The sequence below is a fragment of the Lytechinus pictus genome, chromosome 1 (genome assembly GCF_037042905.1).
Source record: "Lytechinus pictus isolate F3 Inbred chromosome 1, Lp3.0, whole genome shotgun sequence".
Classification (NCBI taxonomy): Eukaryota; Metazoa; Echinodermata; class Echinoidea; order Temnopleuroida; family Toxopneustidae; genus Lytechinus; species Lytechinus pictus.
The window spans coordinates 28604065-28613347 of NC_087245.1; the positions used below are offsets into that span (position 1 = coordinate 28604065).

Here is a 9283-nt window from a genome sequence, read left to right on the forward strand (position 1 = left end):
ATGTGAGAGCACTCCTCATAAGGGGGGGGGGGGGTGGGACACAATGCCAGAATCCTAAAGAGTGCCTTCCCCAATCAATACATTAGTGAATCATTAACAAAATTTGATTTGTCTACTGTCACTGTGCTTAGAATTCAATCTATTTTTAAAATATAGTCTATTTATATATTATTGCAGTGGTAGCCCATTTCACATTTTTTTAAAATGAAGATAACAATAAATGCAACTAAATAATTTATGAAGACTTGCAGTGGCGTACCGTAGGTCACGGCATCGGGGGGGCACCAGCAAAAATTTTGAGACCGTTTCATATCTCTTCTTGGCACTTATGTTGTGATACCAGTACTTAAACAGCTTAGGAAGTGGGAAACCTGCATGGTAAAAAAGAGAAAAGAACATAATAAGCTGTAAATTATTTTTACTCATCTAGTCCAGTTTAGTAAAAAAAAGATGTAAACTCTATTTTATATCTTCAGTGATAAAACAAGTTTAGCACATGCAGTCACTTTCGTCCCACATCCAGATAAATTCATATATCAATATAACTATCTACAGTATGTTTTGAAAATAAAGAGTGAAAATTAATTCAAATATTTATCAGAATTTTGTGATAACTGTTAATATCTTGGGTTTTTTATGCAAATGCATGTATAGACAGGAGATATGGATAATTAGTATGCAGTGTTAGAAATGGAAATACTGGTGAATCTGAATTCAAACAAATATTAACTCACAATGGAACTTTAACATTACATGATATCGCATCATGTTTCAGCACAATTGGCCATAGCCCACCCCCTCCCAAAAAAGGGGAAATATTCATTTATTTATTTATTTATTTATTTATTTTTTTTTGGGGGGGGGGGGGGTGATGAGCTTAGATACAGCCTGTATATTATCAAAACAGTAAGCATACCTTGCAATTTTTCCATTCAGATATCCTGTTCCTCATTAGATTGTAACTAACACTTGCTAATCGGCATGGTTCTCAATTTTGTACTTCTGACTAGGTGTGAACTGCTAAGAACTTGGTCCCACTGGATCTGCAATTGACAATTTAAATTTGAGAGTTTTAGAGATAATAAAATTACCCTTCTTAAACAATATTTTTGAAATTTCCAGCTGCCCATATCCCAGGTCTATGAATGAATATTCCAAACTAGAACAAAAAAGTTATCTGGACCCGAAACTTCATTCTCTATCACATAGAGGCATAGGCCTACCTCACTCTGTTTATAAAAGTAAAATGATTCCAACCACATATTTCTACAGCTGTATATAGCTGAATCTGGTCTATGCTGGGCCTGTATAACTTAAGAATAACATCACATTTGAATGAAGTAAACACTAAGAACGTTTTCAAATTACCACCCCAGGCCGGACCCAGGGTATCCTGTTCAAATAGACTTGATTTAGGTCTAGGGTAGGCTACGCCATTTCATTCAAATCTAAGACTAAGACAAGTAACACTTAACATAACAGACATTAATGCTAAGTCAATCGTATTTCAACACTGATTATTCTGAAGTAAAGCGTTCCTGAATAAAAGAAACTGCTGAGAATTATACTTATTCATATGAAGATGAAATAGAGGGGACGGACTAGGCCTAAACTTCAACTTTCAAGCTTGAAGTTTGGGCCTAGTCCGTCCCCGCTATTTTCATACCCCATGACTACATCGACAATCTCGCTCGGCTAGCACCGGCGATATCAAAGGCCGGATCCCGCTCTGACCATATCCCTACATTGACCTAAATTTGAATAGGCCTAAAATCGACAGTTTGTCGTTACTAAAAAACAGGAGGTCGGAAACAAGTCCACATCTACCCCTGATAATTGTCTAATCACAATAAAACTAAAATAAATGTTTACTTTGGACCTACATGAAGCATTCCGATGAATGTCTAGATCTACGACAAACTATAGACCCCTAGTCCTAGATATAGTATTTTTGAGAAACTCAATGATCACACTTATTTGGAAGTCAGGCAAAAGAAATATATTGAAATTGAGGTTTACATACCGTAGTGCGTAATACAGGATGAGCCCCGAACCCCGGCAAACACATTACAATTTGCAAGTGAGATCAAAACATGAAAATGAGCGTAACTTACTTTTATTCCTATGGAATGTCATTAGAATAGTATTGATGTTCCCTCCAAGATTTTCCGCTCCAATGAAGTTCACTCAGAAACCATGATTTCGAACATCAATTATATAAACAGATAATTAGTCTAGCTATTTCGTTTCAGAAACTTCAAATTCGCAGAGTCCAAAAGAACGACACTTCGCACAGATATCGTAGGGAATTGTGGGACGGAAAAAAATGTTTAATGCATGAGTACATGAATAAAACATTAGCGTTTAATCCAATCATACAAGTGCATTATGCGTATTTTGACGTCATTCTCATGAATAAAACATTGACCCTCCAAAATCATCCTTCAAATTGTCCGCCGGCAGCCATGTTGGCTATGTACAAAACCTATGGGAAATAAAAACGCGCGGAAAGAGTTCCCTCTCTAGCTCCCTTCGGGAGCTTACGTATACGTAAGATCGTATCTCTGTGATATGATATCGTATCTATGTGATAAAAGCGTTGAATGAAGATGCCAAGTATATTATGGCTCACATGTTGTTCCGAATTACAGAATTTGCTTTTCCCCGGCAAATATTTTGAAGAGCATTATAATTCATGATTTTTTTAATATATTCCATACAGTCACTGATTCGCTGAAAGCGTAATTTCTAAGTCCAGTTAAATCTAGTGTAAACTTGAAAAAGCCGTGAGTGACTTGGAGGGCCGGAGGGAGTTAAAAAAAAAAAAAAAACAATGTCACAAATGAGATCATCAGAATAAGTTAAGAAACTACCCAGGACCAAAATCCAATTGAAACCAGTTGGATTTCCAACTGGTTTCAATTGGTTTCAATTGGTTTCAACTGGTTTCAATTGGTTTTAACTGGAATATAACAATTTCCAGTTGAAACCAATTGAAACCAGTTGGGCAACTGGAAATCCTAACTGGAACCCGTTGGGCAACTGGAAATCCTAACTGGAACCAGTTGGGTAACTGGAAATGACTTCCAACTGGAAATGATTTCTAACTGGAACCAGTTGGGTAACTGGAAATCCTAACTGGAACCAGTTGGGTAACTGGAAATGACTTCCAACTGGAAATGATGTCTAACTGGAACCAGTTGGGTAACTGGAAATCCTAACTGGAACCAGTTGGGTAACTGGAAATTACTTCCAACTGGAAATGATTTCTAAAGTCTGGAACCAGTTGGGTAACTGGAAATCCTAACTGGAACCAGTTGGGTAACTGGAAATCCTAACTGGAACCAGTTGGTAACTGGAAATCCTAACTGGATCCAGTTGGGTAACTGGAAATGACTTCCAATTGGTTTCCAATTGGAAATTTTCCAGTTACCCAACTGGTTCCAATTGAAACCAGTTAATTTGCATATTATCTGCCAGTGTGCACAGATTAATGTTTTATGTGATTCATCATCATTTAAAATGTATCTATTTAATTCTTTTCTATTTCAAGTACCATACTTGTTTCAGATAAGTGTTTAGAATGCTTAGCAGTGAAAACCATGTTCATAAATGGTATAGATTATAATTAAAACAGATTTTAAGATAATTAGTACACCACTAACTGTTACCAAATTACATCAAATACAAATACATATATTTGAAGATCTTTCATGTAAAAATATATACATTATGAGAGTTTATTTATCAATGCCCTTTACATTGGTATTATAGACATCTAGCACTGCTTCTTTGTTGGCATGAGCAATAGGTTTTGCAAAATCTAATTAATTTGTAACTAATTAAGTCATTCCAACTGGAAGTTCCAATTGGATCCAGTAGGAAACCAATTAGTTTCAATTGGTTCCAGTTGAAACCAGTTGCCTCCAATTGGTTTCAACTGGTTTTAATAGGGAAATTGGAACAACTGGAACCAATTGAAACCAGTTGCCAACTGGTTGCTTAATTGTTTTCAACTGGAACCAATTGAAACCAATTGCCAACTGGTTCCAGTTGCCCAATTGGTTTTAACTGGAACCAGTTGGCAACTGGTTTCAATTGGTTCCAGTTGTTCCAATTTCCCTATTGAAACCAGTTGGCCAACTGGTTTCAATTGGTTTTGCTCTAATTGGTTTCAACTGGATTTTGGTCCTGGGTATTAATAATATCGTTGATAATGTAAAATGTTTTACTAAATATGGGGTCTGGTAATGTTAGTTTGCATCCAAGCGCAATAACCGCCTCCTTACATATGAAGTAACCTGTTCAAAAATCGATAACGAAAACGATTAATATTTGTTGGTGCAGTATGTAAATCCAAAATCGGTGATTGGGAAGAGATCTAGGTTTTTATGGGTTCTTATTTTGCTTAACTAATCACATTTAACCTATAGAAAACTTAAAAGAAAAGAAATAAATTAAGAGTCATCGGCAGGAGTCCCAGTCGCGCGACAAGGCCCTCAGGCTGGGAAAAAGGGGGTGCTGCTGAAGCACTCCCCCAAGATTTTCCTAGGGGGTGCTGCATGTATTATTTATTTTCCATAGGCAGCACCCCTGGAATTTCTGAAATAGGAGGAATGTATGGAAAACGACCAAACATTTTTGCTGACACAAAGACCGAGTAAGAACAAGGTACATGGAACACTTCGAATAGCACCCTGCGTACGTGACCCAAAAATTTGTCATTTCCCCGACAAGCGTCAGTCCAACAGTCCCCTGCGCTTGTAGCGCATTAACTTTGTCGAGTATTTAAATTATGAACTTTAGACAAGTACATTTTTTAAACAATCTGCTGATAAGTCATTAAGACATTTATAAATAAATATTCACCTACTATTCTTTTCTTAAAAGGCATTAATCTTATATGAGCAAATATTCATTAGAGGGGTATATATTTTAGTTTAAAACGAGTCTCGCCGCTGCTCTCTTTTGCAACTTATATTAGTCAACTTATCAATTTGACCTAAATATCTATTCCCCCAAATTTCACAACAGTTATCCAATTTGTGTTTGAATGCAAGAGACATAAATATAATAATTTCATAGATGCTTCATCAACATATGGTTTGACTCTTCTGAGCATGGCATGTCCTGCAAATATCTTTCTACATAATGTATGTAGTCTACATGATTGCACCATAACAAATTACACCAATACATTTAGAACTATTACACTTTTCAATCAATCAATCAATCAATCAACCAATCAATCTATCTATCTTTCATCCTTCCTTTCTTCCTTCCTTTCTTTTTTTAAATTTCTTTCTTTCTCTCCCTCTCTCTTTCTTTCTCTCTCCCTCCCTCTCCCTCTCTTTCTGAATTCATAAAAAAACTTCACAAACATTGCATTGACCCCTGCACACTTTCCTTCAAAATACATGTAATAATAGACAACAAGAAGGATATAGATATACATTATTATAATATCCACAATTTATTACATATATCCTACATATCTGATATAAATACTACATTTTGTACACAATTTTTCCTGGATTTCTTGGCAATGCTGGTCTTTGTTTTTACAATCAATAACACACAAAATATCCTATCATTATCTGCCTTATAACAAATTTAATCGCCTGGCTTAATTGAGAGGCACTATTGCCATTTGCAAGTCAGTTTTAGCCTAATTTCATTTATCAGGAGTATCAGTCCTTGTGTAAAGCCTGCACACACTATTATATGACTCCGATACAATGCAATTTTTGCATTACATGTGAACTTTCCAAATATATTGTTTTATTTGAAGTTCGGTATAATGCTGGGTGGCTGAAATTGCTTTGCTGCAAGCCTTGTGGTAAAACCCATACTGGCTTCAACTCTCAGTTGATGTCGTCATTAGGATATATATATGAAATTAAAGTGAATTTGATTTTATTCCTACGGGGAGGTTCGAAATATAGACTGGAATGTTCATTGCAGTATTTAAACCACTATTCGTAACATTGATCGTTAAGAATTATAGGCTGGATTGTTAATGTCAAATTACAATTTATTTGAAAATCGTATGGCAATAATAGATCATGTCGTGTGTGCCAGGCTTAAGTACAGTGCATGGATATACTTCTAACTCTCAAAAGCATGCATGCTAGTAAAAATACATACCTTGATTTAACAATATTCACATATAACAGTTAGAAGGCTTTCGGGCAAGCTATGTACGGTATAAATGCAAATATACATAACAGGGCAATATAAAAATCGAATTAGTACAAAAAATGCGAGCACAAATGACAGTTTAGTCACTTATTTTAATGTTATTCATCTCTCTTACTTATATTTTTCAGCATCCCTGTTCTCTCACTCAATATCAATTTTTAAGCGACACCTTTTTTAAGCAACAATGCAATTTGTATAAAGCACATTCAATGTTCATATATCAAAATATAAAAATAAGATATTTATATTTCAAGTATGTCTACACTCAGAATATTTTTATAAAATCTTTATTTAACATATAAAAATGTAGAAGATATATATATATATTTTTAATTTTGTATTTGTTACCCATTTCTTTAAACTCATCTGACTTGTCATGAGAGGGGGGGGGGAGGCAATATCTAAACAGAAATGCAATCTTTGTATTCTATTTCACACATATTTCAATTTCTTATCTTGAAAAATATTTGTGAATTATACAACAGCATCTTACCAAAAAGCCAAAAATCCCTTAGAAATTCTGCCTACATTGGCAATATGAGATACAAGGATGAAACTTATTTTTGTTCAAATCGATAAGTCATATTAAAGAAAAGAAAGAAATGTGACACCTCTTGTTCTCCACAGCAAAAGTTGACTATAAAAGAGTGACATGAATCTATTCACTTTGATCCCAGGGAAATAAAAAAAAAAGTAGATATGTTTGATCAAGACTCATTATAATTTTGTGTGTGTTTGTCAATAATGCGCAAAATGTTTGTTACAAATATAACTGCACTGCATCAGTATAATAGCTATAAGATGCATATTATAATTGTTTTGTCTGTTTTGTTTGCCTTTATAACACCAAAAAGTAATATAAAGAACCCATTTTCAATGCAAGCAGGAAAAACCAAATTGAATAACAAGCATATGACATAGGAGTAAGTATGTACAGAGTTAGCTCATCGCCATAATTCTTTCAAGATTTTCATTAATTTCTCAGGGTTGTCTTACAGATGATGTACAAAAAAGCTAAAATCAGCTTAAGAGCTGAACTCTGACACCCATACTAAAGCATTCTGACATTATAAAATGAAAGTATATATATATATATATATATATATATATATATATATACTTTCATCTATATATATATATTTATATTTATCACCAGCCCAGCTCAACTTAGACAAATTCTGGCCCTATTTTCTCTGTTTTCATTCTGACAAGTACTTCACTGCTTATACGAAACTTTCATGTAATATTTTCACTTTTTTTTACATATTCTACAGAAATGATCAGGGAAAGTTTCATGAAGATCATTGTCAGTGATTTTCATTGACAGATTTGCTTTCAACCAATCAGGAACACAGATTTCAATAGCTTATAAAATTTGTTGGTTAAAATCACTTGAACATTGCTTCATGAAATTTTCCTCTGATTTTTTCAATTTGATCTTTCTTCTCGCTACATGATTCATTTTATCCCTGTCATTGTGCACTTGTTCCGATTTCCTATATATGGGTGCCTGTTTAAACACAGTAAATAATAAAAATAACTTGTATCAAACTTTTGTTACCATTCTGATTTGTTCTTTCGAAACCCTCATGCGTCATGAACGTTATATTCAGTTTCTCCCTGAATGAAGATACAAGAGAATGTTCTTTGAAAGACCCCAAACATACTATGTGCATGTGAGACAATAAAAAGTAATTTACCTCAGTATTAAGTCCAATTAATCAAAAACAAAATGATATGCTGTGAAATTTATCATCTAACAGTATAATTAATGATCATTTGATATTGACTAGTATGATACAAAATACCCACCTATATTACCCGAGCTGACACCAATATTGCTCAAGCTGTAGGCAAGGGCAATATTGGATTTCAGAGCGGAACAGTCTGAGTTGATCAAATATTAGAGGAATGGGCCATTGTGCATTACAAACATGTCCCTCAAAATCCCATGTCTAATCGGGGCCTTGTGATATAAAGCTTTGTGACTGATCATGGGGGCTGATTGTTATGAATAATCACACAATGCAATCAATCATAGAAATCAGCCTCATTATTAATCACCAAGGTTTAAGTTGACGAAGCCCAGATCATTCTCGTGTCATTGACCAAAAGATGACAAAATCCCAGTACTGCATTATCAAAGGACAAGCCCACCCCAACAAAAAGTTGATTTGAATAAAAAGAGAAAAATCCAACACAGCACTGAAAACTTTATCAAAATCGGTTGGAAAATAAAGTTTCACTTAATTTCAAAGAACAGGTATATGCACATCCTGGTCGGTATGCAAATGAGGAAACTGATGACATCACTCACTCACTATCTCCTTTGTATTTTATAATATGAAATATTCTTATTATCTCCTCATTGTCCTGTGAAACAAAGTTTTATTTTTCCCTGAACATGTGGAATTAGCTGATTGTTTACCATGTAATGGTTAAGTCAAGTTGGTCTTTATTTTCATAAATGTAAAAATTGAAATATTGTGTAATTCAAACAATAAAAACAAAAGAAATAGTGAATGAGGGACATCATCAATTCGCTCATTTACATGTGATTAAATTGTGCATATAACTATTTTGCGAAAAACAAGCGAAACTTCAATATATCATAACTTTCTTTTTTTACATCGGATTTTGATGACATTTTTAGCATTATGCTTAAATGACCTTTAATATGTCCATTCACATAGCTCTATGCAGACTCTATTGCCCTCAACACATGGTATTATATTATTACTCTGGTTGTAGCTGAGCAGTCTAAAACAGGTGCTACAGCTATATCACAGCCATGGCATAATTTGAGGTAAACAGTAGAATTGATTCCTTGAATGCAGGGAGCACTGAGGATAAAGTGGTAGCTTGGGCTAAACCCAGGGTAATAATAGTTGCACTTTGTATCCTCTGTCAAAAAGTGCTATATAAATCAAGTTATTATTATTATTATTATAATCATCATTATTATATGAATAATTCAATAAATAGTTTACTTTAATAGAAACTCTCAAGATTTAAATGCAAAGGTTTCCTGTTTCTAAGGTGACATCAGGCAGGTTTCTCAAAGAAAATTTAAACCCAAGCA

At 34.2% G+C, this 9283-nt stretch overlaps 1 long non-coding RNA gene across 1 annotated transcript; it reads right to left on the reverse strand.

The window, feature by feature from the left end:
* Positions 1-279: 279 nt before the first annotated feature.
* Positions 280-2565, reverse strand: LOC135155656 (uncharacterized). The gene is made up of 3 exons (XR_010294822.1): positions 2115-2565; positions 917-1043; positions 280-371 (listed from the first exon to the last, which is right to left on the reverse strand). It is a non-coding gene; the product is annotated as an uncharacterized LOC135155656 (long non-coding RNA).
* Positions 2566-9283: the final 6718 nt, after the last annotated feature.